Genomic DNA, 21,759 nt, shown 5'->3' with positions numbered 1-21,759 from the left:
TAAACTTTCCGTACGGATCCAGGCGCTGCAGCCCCTTAAACAGGCACTGCTGCGCTACAAAAATGCCAAAAACAAGCTCTTTGTTTCAGTCAGGCGCTGCAGCCCTTAATGATGGCGCTGCAGCCCTAATTCAGGCCAGAAATTGCGATGCAGCCCCTGAATATGGCGCTGTAGCCCTATTTCACAATTTTTTTTATTTTTCTTCGTTTCCCTTCCGTTTTGTACAAATTTCGCGCCACTTTTCCTTGGACCCTACACAAACACAACACAAGCATAAAACCAAACAAAACACCCTAAACACCTACAAATTAGATATAAAATGACACTAATAAGTGAATCTAAAATTCACTTATCAAACTCCCCCAAACTTGACAATTACTCGCCCTCGAGTAATGACTCAAAACACAAACTAAATAAAAACTAAACACACTCACACAATGCGAATCAAACCAACAATAACAGTCAAGCTTCAATTTCCTGAATACCATGCTCACATAAAGCTTCAGAAATTTCCCAACAACACAATCCAGAATTTTAATCTCAACTATTGCCATAATCAACTAATTATCATTCACATCCTTTAACTATTCACCATAATGATTAAAACTCAAGTAATTGACATAGTTATGCACATCAAATTCTCACAGTCATACCACAATCCATATTTTTCCATAAGTTTGCATTACTCATTATTCTCCACTAATGTAAACAATGCATGCTTAAGAATCAATAGGACTTTAATGGCTTACAATGTATGGCTTAGGTAAGGTAGATAAGAAAGTCATTTAGGCACTAATACTATAAGCATAATAACCTTTCAAACAACCATGTACACATAAATCCCCAACACCCGCATTGAACCCTTGTCATGAATGAGATATATATTTCTCTTTCTTCCTCGTTTATTCTTTAGTTATTATATATATATATATATTTCTTTTTCATCTCTTTTTTTTTTCAACACTCACTCCCCCAAACTTTGTGTATACAATATACTTCCTTAAGGGAGTGTATCTCCATGATTTTTTTTTTTTTCAATAAGAAACTTTCTCTCATTCATCTTTTCCTCTCTTGAAAACCCAAAATGCTTTCTATTACAAAACCCCATCCCAACTTATCTTTGTATGCTCATGATATTATTATGGTTATGATATTTGATAAGATTTTCATTAGGTTTCAACGATTTTGGGGTTTCAACAAAAATAGGCTTAAGGCTCAAGTAGGGTGACTAACGATACAAGTTTGTCTCGGGTTGGCTAGAAAGGCTCAAACGGACCAAATAAAATTGCCTACATCTTCTTCTTAAACACACATTATTTAGGATTTTGTCTCAAATAACAAGTAACACAAATTCTAGAGTAATCAACCAAATCTTTCCACAATTCCCATTTAACATGCATAACACAATCAATCAACACGAATTTAACAATCATGGCAAAAAGTTTAATCTTTCCTCATATATTAGTCAATCATGGCAACAGACAAAATCAAGCACACGGATGCAAAGTGGTTTTATTTCCTAACTTTATGTTCATAGCATTCATTACGTACCTTGACTTTTATTATTGATTTGATTCAAACACGACTCACAACAACTCGACTCTAAACACATATTTACAAAATGAAAATTAAAATATTAGAAAACTTTCGTAAATTCCCTCCCCCAAACTTGAATTAAACATTGTCCCCAATGTGTAACTATAAAGAAAAAGAAGAGAACTTACAAACAGTCCATGCTCACTAATAAGGAGAAGTTGGTGGCGGTGGTGGTGGATCTTGCATCCCATGAAACGGAGGGGGATAAGCGAAATAATTATTCTGTCCTCTGTTCAACATCCACTAAGCCACCAACAAATTTAGCTGATCAACCTGATTATGCTCATATGCCTCCCGAGCAGCCAAATAGTTATGAGTTATCGTGTTTTGTTGAACAATATAGCACAACATGTCATGCGAGTATTGCATATTAAGATCAATTGGACCACCAGGAACCAAAGGAACATCCACATTCATTGGCCCCTCTTCATTCTCCGGAACATTGTCATCCTCTTGATTTTTAAGGTCCTCATCATCACTCTCCCGCCTTCGTCGTTGACCTTGTCTTCGTGGAGGTGCGGCTGGTGCTACTAAAGAGGCATTCGGATAACGCGCAATTCTTGCTTGAGTAAGTTTCCCTTTGACTGGCACCGTTATATCAGTTTTTTCCTTCGGTACTTCATACACGACGCACATATCTGTGATGAATGACCCAAACGGAAATCCCCCAGTAGTGGTGCCACGAAGAACAAACCGCATACCCTGACGAATAATTCGTCCAACATCAATAGTCATCCCCTTCATGATAGCAAATACCAACCTCATTCGGTCATTCGTCATATGGCTAACATGACTAGTAAGGATTAATTTGGCTGCCACAAAATAGAACCATGCTCGAGCTTCCTGATTAAGTTGCCATAAAAACATCCCATTAGGCTCATCATGAGCATATGCAACTCTAGCTCCTGGGCAACCTAATGTTTCCGCTATAAGAACATAATCATGCTGATCTTGTAGAAACAATTGGTACTCATCATGCTCGTCATCAAAGCTCTTAGTATTTACAAAATCATCGACTGCCTTATAACTCCCCACAGGTAGCCATTTTCCTCTCACAAAACATTCACCCTTCTCATTCAACTCTGGAAAATTAGCATAAAATTCATACACCCAAGAGATATTCATTCTAGTTTCCGGTTGCTTCACAACGGTTTCCCATTGCCTACTTTCTATATTGGCTCTAATTGGCTCAAAGATAACACACGAACTAGGTTGAGGAGCATATTCGATACCTCTTTCCTTGAGCACCGGTTTCCCCACAAAAGAAATATATCGCTCTTCCACCTCCTTACATACAAATTTGGTGGCATCAAATGGTGGTGCCCTAGAGGATGAGGGTCTTGAAGATGATGGTCTTGAACTATTTCTCTTAGGTCCCATGGTGACTCGGAACAACCCGCCAAACACCCAAAAAATACCTCACTTCCCAATTAATCACGTATTAACCCCCCTAACAACTAAAAAATCTCTCCAAACGTAATTCACCACTTCTTTCTTATGACAATTAATCTAAAATCACCAAAAACAGTCACTTAGGCAATTTTTCAAACACTTGGTGGGCAACAACAATTCTCACTCTTCCCTTCCACTTTTTCTCAATCTTAATCCCCAAAATCACACTAATACTTCAAAAACAATCCATGAATCATCAATTCCAACAATGCAACTCACAACATTCATCAAACTCATAAAATTTCCTCTTACACATATATTCAAGAATCTAAGTGGTCCAAAGAGATGAGTAAATGACTTACTTGATGAATGTGAGTGTCTTGTGTTTTCAATGAACTACTCTCTTCATAAAATTCGGCCCCCTTGAGAAGTAAGTGAGAACTTGATCAACATGTAAATTGGAGGTGGTATTTATGATTAGGGTAAGGAAAGCCCTGATGCTCCAGATTTTTTTCCGTGAATTAGCGTTGCAGCGCCTAATGATGGCGCTGCGGCGCTTGGGGCTGTCGAATAACACCCTCTCTGTAAGGGTGCGGCGCTGCAACGCTTAATGAAGGCGCTGCGGCTCTAATTCCTTCGAGAATTGCGCTGCAGCGCTATGAAAGTGGCGCTGCAGCCCCTGGAACATTTTTTTTTTTTAACGATTTTCACGGTTCATAATAAACTTAATATTTTACAAAATAATTAATGTCTTCTAAAATTAAAAAAAAAAAAAAAACTAAATAAAAATTCTAAAACAATAGGTTGCCTCCCATTAAGCGCTTAATTTATCGTCTTTAGCTAGACATTGATGGGGCTTCAGTTGCTGTCTTGGAGATACATCGTCTCCACCTTCTTATAAATTTCACCAAAATAATGTTTCAACCTTTGTCCGTTCACTTGAAAAAGCGAACCGTCATTATTTCTTAATTCCACAGAACCAAAAGGAGAAACTTTGGTGATAACAAACGGACCAGACCATCGTGACTTTAGCTTACCGAGAAATAACCTCAAACGAGAATTGAAAAGTAAAACTTGCTGTCCCGGCACAAACTCTCGCTTTAATATCATTTGATCGTGATATTTCTTTGTCCTCTCCTTGTAGATACGAGCATTTTCATATGCATCATTCTGAAACTCCTCCATTTCATTCAGCTACAATAACCTCTTCTCTCCCGCTGCTTGGTAATCAAAATTCAGCTTCTTGATCGCCCAATAAGCCTTGTGCTCCAATTTTACTGGTAAGTGACAAGCTTTGCCAAATACTAGTCGATAAGGAGACATACCGAGAGGAGTCTTGTACGATGTCCTGTAAGCCCATAAAGAGTCATCAAGCTTTTGAGACCAATCTTTTCTATTTAAATTCACTGTTTTCTCCAAGATAGACTTGATCTCTCGGTTTGATACCTCAGCTTGGCCATTAGACTGGGGGTGATAGGCCAAAGCCACCTTATGTCGAACTCCATACTTCATCAAGAGTGGTTTAATAACTTTGTTGCAGAAATGTGTTCCTTCATCACTTATTATCGCTCTTGGAGTTCCAAAACAATTAAATATAAACTTCTGCAGAAAAGAAGAAACCACCTTGGAATCATTTGTAGTAGTGGCTATCGCTTCGACCCACTTTGAAACATAATCAACAGCGAGTAAGATAAACAAGTTCCCGAAAGATGGTGGAAAGGGCCCCATGAAGTCAATGCCCCACACATCGAACAATTCCACCTCTAAAATTACATTCATGGGCATCTCGTTTCTTTGCGAGATATTTCCAACTCGTTGACATCTATCATAAGTCTTGACAAAAGTGTAACAATCTTTAAAAATTGAAGGCCAATAAAAACCCGATTGCAAAAATTTCGCTGCTGTACGCGATGGCCCGAAGTGCCCACCGTAAGGTGCCGAATGACACTGCTCTACTATTGATTGAGTCTCTTCCATTGGTACACAACGACGAATTATTCGATCCGTACTCATTTTGAACAGGTATGGATCATCAAAGAAGTAGAATGTAGAATCATGAATCAATTTACTCTTTTGATTTGCATTAAAATCAGGAGGAAGCTTGCCACTAACCAGGTAATTCACGATGTCGGCATACCATGGAAGTTCTGTTGATACAGCCAGCAGTAACTCATCCGGAAATAATTCTTTGATCTCATCTTTACATGCAGCTTCTTTATTCTCTAATCGTGATAAATGATCTGCCACAAAGTTCTCTTTCCCCTTCTTATCCACAATCTCAATGTCGAACTCTTGAAGTAACAATACCCAACGTATCAATCTTGGCTTGGCCTCCTTCTTTGCAAACAAATAACGAAGTGCTGCATGGTCTGTGTATATAATAACTTTGGAACACAAAAGATATGGTATGAATTTATCGCATGCAAACACCACCGCTAATAGTTCTTTTTCAGTGGTTGAGTAATTTCGTTGAGCATCATTAAGAGTCTTGCTTGCATAATAAATTGCTCGGAAAGTCTTCTCTCTTCGCTGCCCCAAGACAGCCCCTACTGCATAATCACTAGCATCGCACATAATCTCGAATGCTTGACTCCAATTTGGGACAATCATAATAGGGGCTGACACCAACTTCTCTTTTATCAAGTCAAATGCCTTCCTACACTCTTCGTCAAAAACAAAATCAGTATCTTTTTCTAGGAGATTGCATAGTGGCTTGCTGATTTTCGAGAAATCTTTGATAAACCTTCTATAAAAACCTGTATGCCCCAAAAAACTTCTTATCCCCTTGACATTCACCAGTGGAGGAAGCTTCTCAATAATGGCTATCTTGGCTCGATCTACTTCAAGACCTTCCTTTGAAACTCGATGCCCCAACACAATTCCCTCTTCAACCATGAAGTGACATTTCTCCCAATTTAGCACGAGGTTCGTCTCTTCACATCTACTTAGGACCAAGGCCAAGTTGTGCAAGCAATGGTCAAATGATGACCCAAAAACAGAAAATTCATCCATAAATACCTCCATGATCTCTTCTACCATATCAGAGAAAATGGCCATCATACACTGCTGAAAAGTAGCAGGTGCATTACAAAGTCCAAAAGGCATCCTCCTGTATGCAAAAGTGCCGTAAGGGCATGTGAAAGTTGTCTTTTCTTGATCTTCAGGAGTGATTTTTATTTGATTATAGCCTGAATATCCGTCTAAGAAGCAGTAATGTGTATAGCCAGCTAACCGGTCAAGCATCTGATCGATAAATGGAAGTGGGAAATGATCCTTTCTAGTAGCCTTGTTCAACTTCCGGTAATCAATACAAAATCTCCACCCCGTTACTGTTCTTGTCGGAATCAATTCATTGGCTTCATTCTTGATCACTGTCATCCCCCCTTTCTTTGGTACAACTTGCACAGGACTAACCCAACTACTATCTGAAATAGCATAAATGATCCCAACATTCAATAGCTTCAATACTTCTGCCCTCACCACTTCTTTCATGGCTGGGTTCAATCGTCGTTGATGCTCAATAGAAGGCTTGTAATTTTCTTCAAATATAATCTTGTGCATACAAACAGTTGGGCTTATTCCCTTCAGATCTGAAATTGCCCATCCTAATGCAGATTTATATTTCCTCAAAACTCTTAGCAATTTTTCAGTTTCGCTTTCTGAGAGCCTTGAGGAAATTATCACTGGGCAAGTGAAATTCTCTCCTAGATATTCATACCGCAAATGATCTGGGAGTTGCTTCAAATCTTGTTTACCCACTGCCTCCTTCTCAATGTCACCTTCTTTAACTTCACAAAGAGTCTCGTCAATTATAATCCCACTAGCACTAGGAATAGCACTAAGAGCCATTACAAATTCAGCCACTTCGTCACCCACAAGCTCACCGTTCACCTTCTTCAAATCAGATTGAGTAATACTAGAATTAAGGCAATGTTGTAATGGATCAGCACATAATTCTTTTCTCATTGTTTCTTCTACTACTACCTCAATAGAATCCACTCGGTGACATGTGCTCGTGTTGTCATGCTGCTGTAGTGCTTGATAAATGTTGAATTTAACCTCTTCATTGTTAACCTTCAGTGTCAAATGACCACCTTGTACATCAATAAGAGCTCTTCCAGTAGCCAAGAATGGACGACCAAGAATAATGGGGATTTCATGGTCCTCCTCCATATCCAAAACCATGAAATCAACGAGAAAAATAAATTTGTCCACCTTAACCAACACATCTTCAATCACTCCCCTAGGATAAGTAAGTGATCGATCTGCTAATTGAAGAGTAATTGTTGTGGGCTTCACCTCTCCTACCCTCAACTTCTTAAAAACTGAAAGTGGCATCAAATTAATACTCGCTCCAAGATCACATAATGCCTTGTCAAAGGATGACCCTCCAATAGTGCATGGTATAGTAAAGCTACCAGGATCTTTCACCTTTTGAGGCAACTTTTTCTGTAAGATGGCGCTGCATTCTTCTGTTAACTTCACAGTTTCAAAGTCTTCTAATCTTCTTTTCTTTGACATGACTTCTTTCATGAATTTCACATAATTAGGCATTTGCTCAAGAGCATCTGCAAATGGAATGTTTATGTGAATTCGTTTGAAGATTTCTAGAAACTTTGCAAACTGTTCATCTAATTTCTTCTTCTGAAATCGTTGGGGGTATGGAATGGGCGGTTGATACACTGGAAGGCTATCTTTCTTCATGTCATTCTTGTCACTTCCACTCTGCTTCTTGGCTTGCTCTTCTTTGTCTACCTCTCGTACCACTGGCTCAACTTTCTCATTTGAACTAGCTTGAACATTACCCTCATCAAGCACCTTACCACTTCTCAAAGAAACTGCTTGGCATGATTCCTTTGGATTTACCATAGTGTTACTAGGAAAACTTCCCTTCTGATTAGAATTCACCGCATTAGCTAATTGGCCCACTTGAGTCTCAATTTTCTTCATTGAAGCTCCCATGTTAGTCATATGGGTCTCTATATTGTCGAGTCTTGCTTCATTTTTCCCAAACCTCTTGTTAGATTCCATAATAAAAGTGCCCAAAATGTCTTCCAACGATTTCTTTTTCTCTTGTTGCGGTTGAGAATTGAATCCCGGAGGTGGTTGCAGCACATTTTTATTATTGGCATAAGAGAAATTTTCATGGTTGCGCAATCCTGGATGATAATAATTAGGCATGATGTTGCTTCTGTAGTTATTGGGGAAGGAGCGGTTTGCCATAAACTGGGCTTGTTCTGGACTTATTTCTTGCCCCTGCATTGCAGCAGCCGCTGCTACACTCTCCATAACCGTTGGATTATTTTGCGCTGATAGTGCATCCATTTGGGTTTGTAGAGCAGCAATTTGGGCATTCATGGCTGTCATCTGATCAACTTCATATAACCCAGCAACTTTCCTTGGGCCTGACCTCTCATTGGGCCACTGATAACTGTTGGTGGCCATTTCCTCCATCAAAGTGAAGGCTTCATCAGTTGTCTTGGCTAATAGAGCACCCCCTGCAGCAGCATCAACTATTGTTCGTGTTGGAGCATTCAACCCTTGATAAAAAATCTGAACTTGCATCCAATTTTGATAACCATGCTGTGGGCAACGTCGTAATAATTCCTTAAACCTCTCCCAAGCCTCATAGAATGGTTCTTGATTTGACTGTTGAAATTGCCCAATATCATTACGTAATTGGGCTGACTTGGAAGGAGGGAAGAACTTAATCAGGAACTTTCTTGCCATCTCATCCCATGTTGTAATTGCTCCAGGCTGCAAAGATTGCAACCAACTCCTGGCTCTTTCCCTCAAAGAGAAAGGGAAGAGACGCAATCTGATGGCATCATCAGTAACGCCATTCATCTTCACTGTGGCACATACCTCCAGAAATATGGCCAAGTGAATGTTAGGGTCTTCAGTCGCTAAACCCCCAAACTGATTTTGCTGCACCATGTTAATTAGTGCAGGTTTCAGTTCAAAGTTATTGGCAGCAATGGCTGGATTTGCTATTCCAGTGAGATTTTCATTCACAACAGGCATGCAGAAGTCACGCACTGCCCGCTGTGCTGGATTAAGAGGAGCCCCGCCAACTGCTGGTTGATTGTTATTATTGCCATTGTTACCATTGTTGGTCACCCTATTGTTGTCCATATTAAGCTCTTCAGTCCTTTTCTTAGATCTCAACTGACGGAGTGTGTGCTCAATTTCAGGATTCAAAGGCTCAACAGGTGTAGAACTCCTAGTCCTTCGCATATACTGAGAACACAAGCACAATCTATAACGTTAGTAAAAATTATAATATAATTTAAAATCAAGACTTAAAGTTTCAATATTAGTAAAATTAATTTTAATCCCCGGCAACGACGCCAAAAACTTGATACATATTTTTTTTCTACCGCAAGTGTACGGTGTATTGCAATATAGTTTTAAATTAAAAGATGTCGACCCCACAGGGATTAAATATTAAATTCACTAATTACTATTACTGTTAAGTCTATAATTTTAATTAGAAAAGCCAATAAATAAATCAAACAATAAAATAAAGAATATGAAATAACAAGATAATCAAATCTAGTGATCTTGGAAAGTGATTAAATAAAAGATAAATGTACTAGAGTAATGATTTCACTATTCAATTATGAACATGGTTTCTTTATTATCCTAATTAGTTCTCCTCATTTGTAATTTCTAGAATTCTAATATAATGCATTTATCTCTCTCAAGCATATATGCAATTAATCTCAATTAATCAATATGATATCTCTATTCGCTATTAATTAATCAAGACGTCATTAAGCAATAGTTATTCTAAGCCAAATTCATAGAGTTCAAGGAATCTCTCAATCTCACAATCACTCTATGTCAAATCTTCTTATGTCCAATCTACGTTTATCTTTCTCAAGCATAAACCCTAGATTTTAATTCACAATAATGATGGACAAACATTAATATGAGAAAATTAAATCAAGAAGATATGAACAAACGAGAAGAACTTCATAAAAATAATAATAAAAACCACAGTTCAATAATCAAAATAGATTCATCTAATACTCTAGCACAAAAAGAGTTTAGTTCTCCATTACAAACATAAACATAATAGCAATGTAGTTGTTCATAATTAAAAACTAAAAATTAAAGGAAGAAGAAATAAACTAGATATAATGGTGATGATCTTGATGAAGTCTAGCCTCCTTTTCTTTCCCAAGCATGTAATCTCTGATCTAATCTCCTCCAAAACGTCCTTAGAACCCAAATTAAACTTTTTCTTTTATACTCCCTCCAAAAAGACCTATTTTTCCCTTCAAAAATCGCAATTTAAACTTTCTGTACGGATCCAGGCGTTGCAGCCCCTTAAACAGGCGCTGCTGCGCTACAAAAATGCCAAAAACAAGCTCTCTATTTCAGTGAGGCGCTGCAGCCCTTAATGATGGCGCTGCAGCCCTATTTCACGAATTTTTTTATTTTTCTTCGTTTCCCTTCCGTTTTGTACAAATTTCGCGCCACTTTTCCTTGGACCCTACACAAACACAACACAAGCATAAAACCAAACAAAACACCCTAAACACCTACAAATTAGATATAAAATGACACTAATAAGTGAATCTAAAATTCACTTATCAATTGGGTAATGTTTAGGTTTGATTTTGGAGGTTTTGGAGTGATAAAAACGTGTTTGGGAATGGCCCAGGTTTGGGGGCCACGACCCTGTTCTTGGGGTGCCGCGAACTTGTTCTTGGGGTGCCGCGACCCTTGCTTTAAGAAGCAGGTGGGGCTTTTTGTGCCTGCTGGGCGCCGCGGCCCTTGCTTCAGGGAGTGCTGGGGGCCGCGGCCCAAGGTTCTAGGGCCACAGCCCTTGGTCAGTTTTCGCCCCGTTTGCATGTTTTGACCCCGAAAACATAGTTTTAGGCTTCAGGATTGTTCTTACTACTTGGATTAGTTTGGATTGATCTCCCGGAGGCTATATATTGGTTTGGAAACCTATGATGTTCGTTTTATTGATGGTATTCCTTATTTGGTTATGATTAGGTGACCGCTAAAGGAATTAAAGTCAGATCGTTCTCAAGGGTCAATCTTTTATTCATTCTAGCTCGAATCTGTGGTAAGAAAATAGTGTAAGGAACTGCACCCCCAAATGAGACATGCATGGTTATATTTTGATGCATGTTGGATGGTTAAATGTGGACATTGATAGCATATTGAATACTTTGCAAGCTTGCTCATTTGTATAAAGATATCATTAAGGCATGCCATGAATATTGACTATGAAACTGTTCAGAGCTTGAGTCTCTGTGTTTGTGCATGATCATTATTATGCTAGCAACTGTTAAGTAAGCGTGATGAATGCCCATGTTTATATATTTGATCTATGATATATGCTTGGTAGCATTGCTTACTTGTGAATGGCACTGACTCATTAGTCAGGGCATTGACTCATATGTCAAGGATGATTTTTGCTTGCTTAATGCAAGCCAACAAAGATTAGATCTAATCGAAATCTGCATTGAATTACTCACATGATCATTAATGTCGGACCGACCTCAAGTTCGATGAATATTAATTAGCGATTGTCTAGCCCAAGGCTAGAAATCTAGAGCCAGAGCCAGAAAAGGCTAAGGTGACCCACAGGTCACATGGCTAGGAGGGTATGGGACCTCCAGAGCGTGGCTCATTAGTCACCAATCCAGAGCGTGGCTCATTAGTTACTTATCCAGAGCGTGGCTCATCAGTCACCTAACCAAAGTGTGTGGCTCATCAGTCACCTGTCCAAAGTGTGTGGCTCATCAGTCACCTGTCCAAAGTGTGTGGCTCATTAGTCACCTGTTTATCTGATGACTAGAGACTTACCCAACATTCACTCATCAACCTAGAGCTGTAAGCTGAGTGTGATGTAATTACATCATATGCTATTGTTTACTTACAATATGTGTTTTCTTGCTGGGCTTTGGCTCATGGGTGCTATGTGGTGCAGGTAAAGGGAAAGAAAAGCTCACCCAACCTTGAGTGGAGAGCTGAGGCGACGCTGTGTACATATGCGGCCGCTTGACCACCATGGCCAAGAATTTCTCAGAGGAACTAGGGGGTTTACCCTAATTTTGTCGCTTAGGTCGGCGGGTTGTAAATTTTAAATAGTAATGGCCATTTTGAGTTGTAAATAACTTGTAAATGTTCTGGTGGGCCCATGAACAATTTTTAATAAAATATATCCTTTCCTTTTTATTGATTTTCACCTTAACCTATTAATGACACTAGAAGCACGTTTTTAACCAAAGGACTCAGGCAATGAGTCAAATTTTCGGTTCATCGATCACCGTCGCGTGTCCCGGGGCAGCCGGGGCGTGACAACTTGGTATCAGAGCTGTGCCAAGGTTAGGGTTCCTGTAGACTGGCTGGGCACGTACACACGTCACTGAAGTCAAGTTCAACTCATGGTTTGGTAATAATTTATGTAGTTATATGTATAATTGCTTAAATATATTATAAATTCTTTACATGTATGCATGAGACACTATGATTCACCTGTGCCCTGAATAATATATTCTCAGCAACTGTGTGCTAATTTGTACTGGGATTGCTGGAACATACTCATTAGTATTGTTTGTTGTGAGTTATTATGTGATACATATTAAGTGCTAAATGTTATAATCGTGTATCCATCTGCATATATGTATGATTGTGGAATATGTGTGATTATCTATTTGTTCTTGGACCGTAAGGTGGCAAGAGGATTAGTCATTTCTACCTGACTGGCCGTATTGAATATTGTTTCAGCAAGGTGTGAAAGATAAGAATGAATCCATATCAGACAGATATGACAGCTGGCCAAAGTGATCAAGGCCAGAATAATAACAGTCAAGGAGAAGAGAATGACCAAGGACAGATTCCACCGCCAGCTCCTGAAAACTGGCAGCAGATACTTGCAGATTTGCAGGCAACAATACTGAAACAATGGGAAGAGCTTCGCCTCCTGAAACAACAGTGAGCACCTGCAGTAGCCAGTGTGTCAGAGGCACCTTCTGTGTTAGTGCCAGCAACTAAGCAGCAGCCTGAGGTTGGTAATAAATGGGAGCCTCTCTACGAAAGGTTCAGGAAGCAACAACCTCTAGTTTTGAAGGCAGTGCTGATCCTGCCAAGGCTGAACAGTGAATGAGTATGATTACCACCATCCTGGATTTCATGAGGGTGACTGGTAATGAGAGGGTGGCCTGTGCCACTTATATGTTTCGAGAAGATGCTAGAATTTGGTGGGAAGTGATTGCCCAGACCAAGAATGTGAATGCCCTGAGTTGGGAAGAGTTTCAGACTCTATTAAATGAGAAGTATTATAATGATGCTATCAGGGCGGCAAAAGCTGAGGAATTCATCAGGCTACTCTAGGGAAGTTTGTCAGTAACTTAGTATGCCTTGAAATTTGATCGTTTGGCAAAGTTTGCCAGGGAATTGGTACCCACTGATGGGACCAGGAGGGAGAGATTCCTTCAACGACTACAGCCTAGATTAGCCCGAGATGTTCGTATCACCACCATGGCTGGAGTGACAACTTATGCACAAGTGGTGGAGAAGGCACTCACTGCTGAGAGTGCAGAAAATAAGATCTGGCGTGACAGTGCAGCCAGAAAGGATTTTAGGAGGACAGTTCCTCCATTTGTGGGTTCCAGTAGGGGTGTAGGCCCCAATGATCAGAAGAGGAAGGTTCCTAATACCTTCCCAATTTCAGGTCCTGACAAGCGACCGCGAGGTATTACAATGGGTCGTCCAGGTGGGAATAAGGCTTCGAAAACTCATCCTGAATGCCCTAGATGCAAAAGGCGTCATTTGGGAGAGTGTAGGGCAAAGGCCTGCTTTTTGTGTGGAGCAATAGGTCATTTTAAGAAAGATTGCCCTAAATCCAGAAAAGAAGAATCTAGGAAAGCAGACAGCTCGGCCCCAGCTCAAGTGTTTGCCTTGACACAAGCAGAAGCTGAGGCTTCTCCTTCAGTGGTTACAGGTCAGATTCTTAGTGCTGGAACATTTTATAATGTATTGATTGATTCAGGTGCTACACACTCGTTTGTTGCTAGTAGAATCATTGATATACTGTGTAGACCCTGTGATTTTTATGCTGTGGGGTTTGGTACCTTATTACCCAGTGGGGAATTGATAGTATCCAGGAGATGGGTTAGATCTTTGCCAGTGACAGTGGAGGGCAGAGAGTTGTCAGTGGATTTGATAGAGTTGGTTATGACTGATTTTGATATGATATTGGGTATGGACTGGTTAGTAAAGTATGGGGCAACCATTGATTGCAGAAGGAAGATGGTCACCTTTGAGCCTGAAGGTGAGGATCCTTTTGTGTTTATTGGTACTGTGCATGGACCACGCATTCCTATGATTTCTGCATTGAGAGCTAAGGATCTATTGCAAGGAGGTTGCATTGGATTCCTAGCTAGTGTGGTTGATACCATAAGGGTTGTGCCAGTGAGACCAGAAGATACCAGACTTGTTTGTGAGTTTCTGGATGTGTTTCCAGAAGATTTTCCAGGGTTGTCACCTCACAGAGAAATTGAGTTCGTTATAGAACTGGCACCAGGGACAGAGCCAGTGTCAAAAGCACCTTACAGAATGGCCCCAGCTGAGTTGAAAGAATTAAAGGTACAGTTGCAAGAACTGTTGGATTTAGGTTTTATCAGACCTAGTTTCTCACCTTGGGGAGCGCCAGTTCTGTTTGTAAAGAAGAAAGATGGTTCTCTGAGGATGTGTATTGATTACAGAGAACTAAATAAGCTGACAATCAAGAACAAGTATCCATTGCCAAGGATAGATGATTTGTTCGATCAGTTGCAAGGCAAGACGGTATTCTCAAAGATCGACCTTCGTTCTGGTTATCATCAGTTGAGGGTCAAGGAGGGAGACATACTGAAGACTGCTTTTCGTACCAGGTATGGGCATTATGAATTCTTAGTTATGTCATTTGGATTGACTAATGCCCCTGCTGCTTTTATGGATCTGATGAACAGAGTGTTCAAGGATTATCTGGACCAGTTTGTGATCGTCTTTATTGATGACATTCTGGTATATTCTCAGCCAGAGTCAGAACATGAGTATTAGCTGAGGTTGGTTCTATAGAAACTGAGGGAACACAGATTGTTTGTAAAGTTCAAGAAATGTGAGTTCTGGTTGTCCCATGTATCCTTTCTTGGACACATTGTCGGCAAGGAGGGGATCCAGGTAGATCCAGCAAAGATTGAAGCGGTCAGAGATTGGCCAAGGCCAAAGAATGCTTTCGAAGTTAGAAGTTTCCTTGGATTGGCAGGTTATTATAGGCGTTTCGTGGAAGGGTTCTCTAAGATTGCTACTTCGTTAACTGAGCTGACACGCAAGAGTCAGAAATTTGTGTGGTCAGGTAAATGTGATAACAACTTCTAGGAACTGAAGCAGAGATGGATTACAACTCCGGTTTTGAGCCTTCCAACAAGTCAGGAGAAGTTTGTTATTTACTGTGATGCTTCTCATCAGGGTTTGGGCTGTGTTCTGATGCAGTCAGAGAGGGTGATTGCCTATGCCTCTCGTCAGTTGAAGGAGTATGAAAAGAGATATCCCACTCATGATTTAGAGTTAGCGGTTGTGGTTTTTCCATTAAAGATATGGAGACATTATCTCTATGGAGAGAAGTGTGAGATTTATACATACCACAAGAGCCTGAAATACTTCTTCACCCAGAAAGATCTGAATATGAGACAAAGGCGTTGGCTGGAATTAGTAAAAGATTATGACTGTGAGATTTTGTATCATCCAAGAAAAGCCAACGTAGTAGCTGATGCTTTAAGCCGGAAGGGTTCGGGACAGATTTACGGTGCGAGGCTGATAGCCAGAGAGTTAGCTGATGATATGACCAGAGCTGGTATAGAGTTGCTGGTGGGCCAATTGGCCAATATTACGCTACAGTCTACACTATTGGAAAGAATCAAGGAGGGTCAGTTGAGTGATCCACAGCTGATCAAGATCAGAGAGGATGTTATGGCTGGAGCATCCAGAGATTATACAGTGTCTGAGTTAGGCTTGTTGAGATACAAGGGGCGGATATGTGTTCCGTTAGACACTGCATTGAGGCGGGAGATTTTGGATGAATCTCATACTACACCTTACTCCTTGCATCCAGGCACCACGAAGATGTATCAAGATGTGAGATCACTGTATTGGTGGCCAGGGATGAAGAGAGATGTAGTAGAGTATGTGGCTAAGTGCTTGACATGTCAACAGGTCAAGGCTGAGCATTAGAGGCCGGCAGGTTTATTGCAGCCTCTGGATATCCCAGAGTGGAAATGGGAAGACATCACGATGGATTTTGTGGTGGGCTTACCCAGGACTGTTGGTAAACATGATTCTATTTGGGTGATAGTAGATCGCTACACCAAATCAGCTCACTCTCTGCCAGTGAGGACTACTTGTATAGTTGACTAGTATGCAGATCTCTATGTGAGAGAGATCGTGCTGCTCCATGGTGCACCTAGGTCGATCGTGTCAGATCGTGACCCCACTTTTACTTCCAAGTTTTGGGAGAGTTTGCAGAAAGCCATGGGGACACAATTGGAGTTCAGTACAGCTTATCATCCTCAGACAGATGGACAATCTGAGAAGACAATTCAGATATTGGAAGATATGCTGCGGGCATGTGTATTGGACTTTGATGGATCTTGGAGTAAGTATTTACCTTTGATAGAGTTTTCCTACAACAACAGTTATCAATCTACCATTGGAGTTGCACCTTATGAGATGCTATATGGTAGGAAATGTAGATCTCCCATTCATTGGGATGAGACAGGCGAAAGGAGATACTTGGGTCCTGAGGCAGTTCAGAGGACCAGTGAGGCTATTGAGAAGATTAGAGCTAGAATGCTTACTTCTCAGAGTAGACAGAAGAGCTATGCAGATCCCAAACGCAGGAACGTGGAGTTCTAGGTAGGAGACTATGTTTTCCTCAGAGTCTCGCCATGGAAAGGGGTGAGAAGGTTTGGGAAGAAGGGCAAGCTGAGCCCTATATATGTAGGTCCATTTGAGATCCTGGAGAGGATTGGTTAAGTGGCTTACAGGTTGGCTTTGCCACCGGCGTTGTTGGCCGTTCATAATGTATTTCATGTTTCAGCTCTTCGGAGGTATGTGCCTGATGTTAATCATATTTTGAGTTACGAAGATCTGGAGCTTGAGGCAGATCTCTCCTTTGAGGAGCAGCTAGTCCAGATTCTTGACAAAAGAGATAAGGTCCTCGGGAATAAGACGATACCTTTGGTTAAGGTATTGTGGAGGAACAACAAGGTCGAGGAAGCGACTTGGGAGCTGAAGTCAGACATGCAGAATTAGTATCCCGAGCTGTTCAGGTAAATTTCGAGGACGAAATTTCTGTAAGGAAGGGATAGTTGTAATGCCCCGAATTCTCCGATGTGGTTTAATGGCGAGATTAGTAGGCCGGGAGGGCCATACTTGTTTAATTATGCTATTAAGTGTTTATGTGCATGTTTATGTGAATTATATCATAATATAATGTTATATTCATGCATGTGAGTCCACATTTGTTAATTGAACTGTTTTGGCAATTTGTCCCGTTTAGGGCATAATTGTGTATTTGGGTGCAAATTGTGAATTATGAATGAGATTCCATCGTTATGGAGATATATTCGAGCTAGTTGACATGAGACGGTCATATATAATGGATTAGCGGTTTTTTCATAACGGGGTCAGATATGGGGTAATAAGAATGTTTATTTGATGATAAATTGGGAGTATTTGAGATCAGGAGGAAATTTTGGAGGTTTTGCTATAATGTCCTCGGGGGTGTTTTTGGGGTCCTGAGCACTAGGTTTTATTTGAGGTTACTTAAGCATGAAGTAGCTTATCAGATAGAACATAAGTTAGGAAATCTCTCGTTCTCCTTCATTAGTTCATTTTGCCACCCGAAGCCTTTTCGAAGAAATCTCGAGTTCTAGGAGTCAGAATCGAGCGAGGATCGAGGCATAGCGATCCTAGGAAAGATTAGAAGCTTCTTAACCGAAGGATTTGATGAAAAACAACCCAATCGAAGATTAAAGTTTTGAGTTTTTATAATTTCTAAGCTTTGAATTAGACTATGTGAATCGTTGAGTTTTTGGTTCAATTGAACCTTGGGTTTTGAGGGTTTTGGACCATTGTGAAGCTTGGGATCTTTGATTTGATGATTGGGGAATGTTTAGGTTTGATTTTGGAGGCTTTGGAGTGATAAAAACGTGTTTGGGAATGGCCCAGGGTTGGGGGCCGCGGCCCTGTTCTTGGGGTGCCGCGACCCTTGCTTGAAGAAGCAGGTGGGGCTTTTTGTGCCTGCTGGGCGCCGTGGCCCTTGCTTCAGGGAGTGCTGGGGGCCGCAGACCAAGGTTCTAGGGCCACATCCCTTGGTCAGTTTTCGCCCCGTTTGCGTGTTTTGACTAGGGGTGAGCATCGGTCGGTTTGGGCGGTTTTTTCATAAAAAAAATCTAGAATTCGGTTTTCGGTTCGGATTGGTGCAATCCAAAAACCAACCGAACCAAACCAGTTTAAAAAAAAACCGACCGTTTTGGACAGCGGTTTGGTCGGTTAAACCGACCAAACCGAATTGATTATTTTTTTTTAATTTTTTGAAAGTTTTAGTTAAAAAATTAAAAATTTTGGATTGTTAGAATCCATTTTTGTGTGTTTTTACAACATAAATATATAGAAAATAATTACATTTACAAGTGCCCTAAGTTTTTTTTTTATTAAAAATTTTAATAATTAATAATTATATAATATTATATTATTATTTTATTGTGTTCGGTCGGTTTCGGTTTTATTGGTCGATTCACCCAAAATTTCCAAACCGACCGAACAGTGGCGGTTTGCACCGTCGGCGGTTTTTTCGGTTTTCGGTTTAAACGGTTTTGGTTTTTTCGGTGTTCGGTAGGTCGGTGTACACGGTTTTTTCGATTTTTCGGATTTTATGCTTAGCCCTAGTTTTGACCCCGAAAACATAGTTTTAGGCCTCGGGATTGTTCTTACTACTTGGATTAGTTTGGATTGATCTCCTGGAGGCTAGATATTGGTTTGGAAACCTATGATGTTCATTTTATTGATGGTATTCCTTATTTGGTTATGATCAGGTGACCGCTAAAGGACTTAAAGTCAGATTGTTCTCAAGGGTCAATCTTTTATTCATTCTAGCTCGAATCTGAGGTAAGAAAATAGTGTAAGGAACTGCACCCCCAAAGGAGACATGCATGGTTATATTTTGATGCATGTTGGATGGTTAAATGTGGACATTGATAGCATATTGAATACTTTGCAATCTTGCTCATTTGTATAAAGATATCATTAAGGCATGCCATGAATATTGACTATGAAACTGTTCAGAGCTTGAGTCTCTATGTTTGTGCATGATCATTATTATGCTAGCAACTGTTAAGTAAGTGTGATGAATGCCCATGTTTATATATTTGATCTATGATATATGCTTGGTAGCATTGCTTACTTGTGAATGGCACTGACTCATTAGTCAGGGCATTGACTCATAAGTCAAGGATGGTTTTTCCATGCTTAATGCAAGCCAACAAAGATTAGATCTAATCGACATCTGCATTGAATGACTCACATGAGCATTAATACCGGACCGACCTTAAGTTCGATGAATATTAATAAGCGATTGTCTAGCCCAAGGCTAGAAATCTAGAGCCAGAGCTAGAAAAGGCTAAGGTGACCCACAGGTCACATGGCTAGGAGGGTATGGGACCTCCAGAGCGTGGCTCATTAGTCACCAATCCAGAGCGTGGCTCATTAGTCACCTATCCAGAGTGTGGCTCATTAGTCACCTAACCAAAGTGTGTGGCTCATCAGTCACCTGTCCAAAGTGTGTGGCTCATCAGTCACCTTTTCCAAGGTGTGACTCATTAGTCACCTGTTTATCTGATGACTAGAGACTTACCCAATAGTCACTCATCAGCCTAGAGTTTTAAGCTGAGTGTGATGTAATTACATCATATGATATTGTTTACTTACAATATGTGTTTTCTTGCTGGGCTTTGGCTCATGGGTGCTATGTGGTGCAGGTAAAGGGAAAGAAAAGCTCACCCAGCCTTGAGTGGAGAGCTGAGGCGATGCTGTGTACATATGCGGCCGCTTGACCACCACGACCAAGAAGTTCTCAGAGGAACTAGGGGGTTTACCCTAATTTTGCCGCTGAGGTCTGTGGGTTGTAAATTTTAAATAGTAATGGCCATTTTGAGTTGTAAATAACTTGTAAATGTTCTGGTGGGCCCATGAATAGTTTTTAAAAAAATATATCCTTTCCTTTTTATTGATTTTCACCTTAACCTATTAATGACACTAGAAGCACGTTTTTAACCAAAGGACTCAGGCAATGATTCAAATTTCCAGTTCACCGATCACCGTCGCGTGTCCCGGGGCAGCCGGGGCGTGACAGTGAAGCAAAGGAAGATTAATCTTCACTTCTGTTAAGTGCTCAAAAATTTCAGCTTGGTTATCAAGAAGTTTCCCAATAGGTTTCAAAGCTTGGGGAAATGGTACTTTTGGAGAGGCATTGAGTAGTGGACTTTTGAGAATAACTTTTGGAGTACTGGGAAATTTGGATTTTATGGGTGGGTCTTGCAAATTTTTACCGCTTCTAGTCGTGATGACATTTACTTCCTTAACATTTTGATCATTAGAATTTGAAGATTGGGCCATGTGTTGGCCTTGCACATTGAATTTTGGTTTGGAAGGAAGTTTGCATTTTTCCGAAATGACTAAGGATTTAGTCAATTTTGAGAATTGACATTTTATTTCCTTGATTTCTTCCATTATTTGGCGATTTAGTTTGGATTGTTCCTCTATGAATGCATGAAGGGTATTCTCGAGAGAATTTCTTTATGGATGAGCATTGTATTGAGGTGTAGAATACGCCTTTGATGGTTGAACTTGTTGCTCATTTCTCCATTGGCCTCCAGACAATTGAGCTTGTTTGGAATCTCTCCAACTGAAATTTGGGTGGTTTCTCCAACCAGGGTTGTACGTATGGGAGAATGGCTTGTTATATGCCCCTAAGGCATTGCATTGCTCCTCATTAAGCCCCCTCATTTCATTAAAAGCTAAGCAGTCCTTAGCTAAATGCTTCGTCCCTCCACAAACAAAGCAAGGTTCTTGTGATTCTGCTTGAGCAATCATGTGCGGTTTTTGGCCATTTTTCGTCATTAAGACCTCAAACTTCTTTTTCAAAGCTTCAATTTGGGCCTTAACACTATCCTCTTCTCAAAGTTGATAGATCCCAGATGATTTGTGTCGGTTGGTGTTATCAGTAGCACTTGGACCAGTCCACGTGTGAGATTTTTTTGCAGTTTCTTCGAGATATTCAAGAGCATCGTCTGGCTCTTTTTCGAGGAATTCACCATTGCATTGCATTTCTACAAAATAGCGCTCACGACTCGGTAGTCCTTCATAGAAGTAACTGACCAAACTCCAGTTCTCATAGCCATGGTGCGAGCACTGATTCAATAGATCTTTGAATCTTTCCCAGACTTGATAGAACGTTTCATTGTCCTTTTGGGAAAATGTGGAAATCTGTCATTTTAGACTGTTGGTCTTATGGTTGGGGAAGTGTTTTAGAAAGAAGGATTTTGTCATTTCCTCCCATGTTCCAATAGACCTAGGTCTCGAAGAGTTTAACCATCTTTTGGCTTTGTCCTTCAAGGAGAAGGGGAAGAACTTCAGTCCACAGAATTAAATTTTCAGTTCGGTTATAGAACGTTGCTACTACCTCCTTGAATTCTCTAATATGCA

General features: G+C 40.4%; 2 non-coding genes across 2 annotated transcripts; both read left to right on the top strand.

Moving 5' to 3' along the window:
* Nucleotides 1–8,563: 8,563 nt before the first annotated feature.
* Nucleotides 8,564–8,667, top strand: LOC133813280 (small nucleolar RNA R71). Its single transcript, XR_009884310.1, has one exon. It is a non-coding gene; the product is annotated as a small nucleolar RNA R71 (small nucleolar RNA).
* Nucleotides 8,668–21,448: 12,781 nt separating this feature from the next.
* LOC133813142 (small nucleolar RNA R71) lies at nucleotides 21,449–21,555 on the top strand. The gene has a single exon (XR_009884183.1). It is a non-coding gene; the product is annotated as a small nucleolar RNA R71 (small nucleolar RNA).
* The last annotated feature ends 204 nt before the right edge of the window (nucleotides 21,556–21,759 follow it).

This window comes from Humulus lupulus, chromosome 1 (assembly GCF_963169125.1).
Source record: "Humulus lupulus chromosome 1, drHumLupu1.1, whole genome shotgun sequence".
NCBI lineage: Eukaryota > Viridiplantae > Streptophyta > Magnoliopsida > Rosales > Cannabaceae > Humulus > Humulus lupulus.
The sequence above is the reverse complement of the archived record's forward strand: the minus strand, read 5'-3'. Positions and strand labels throughout refer to the sequence as shown.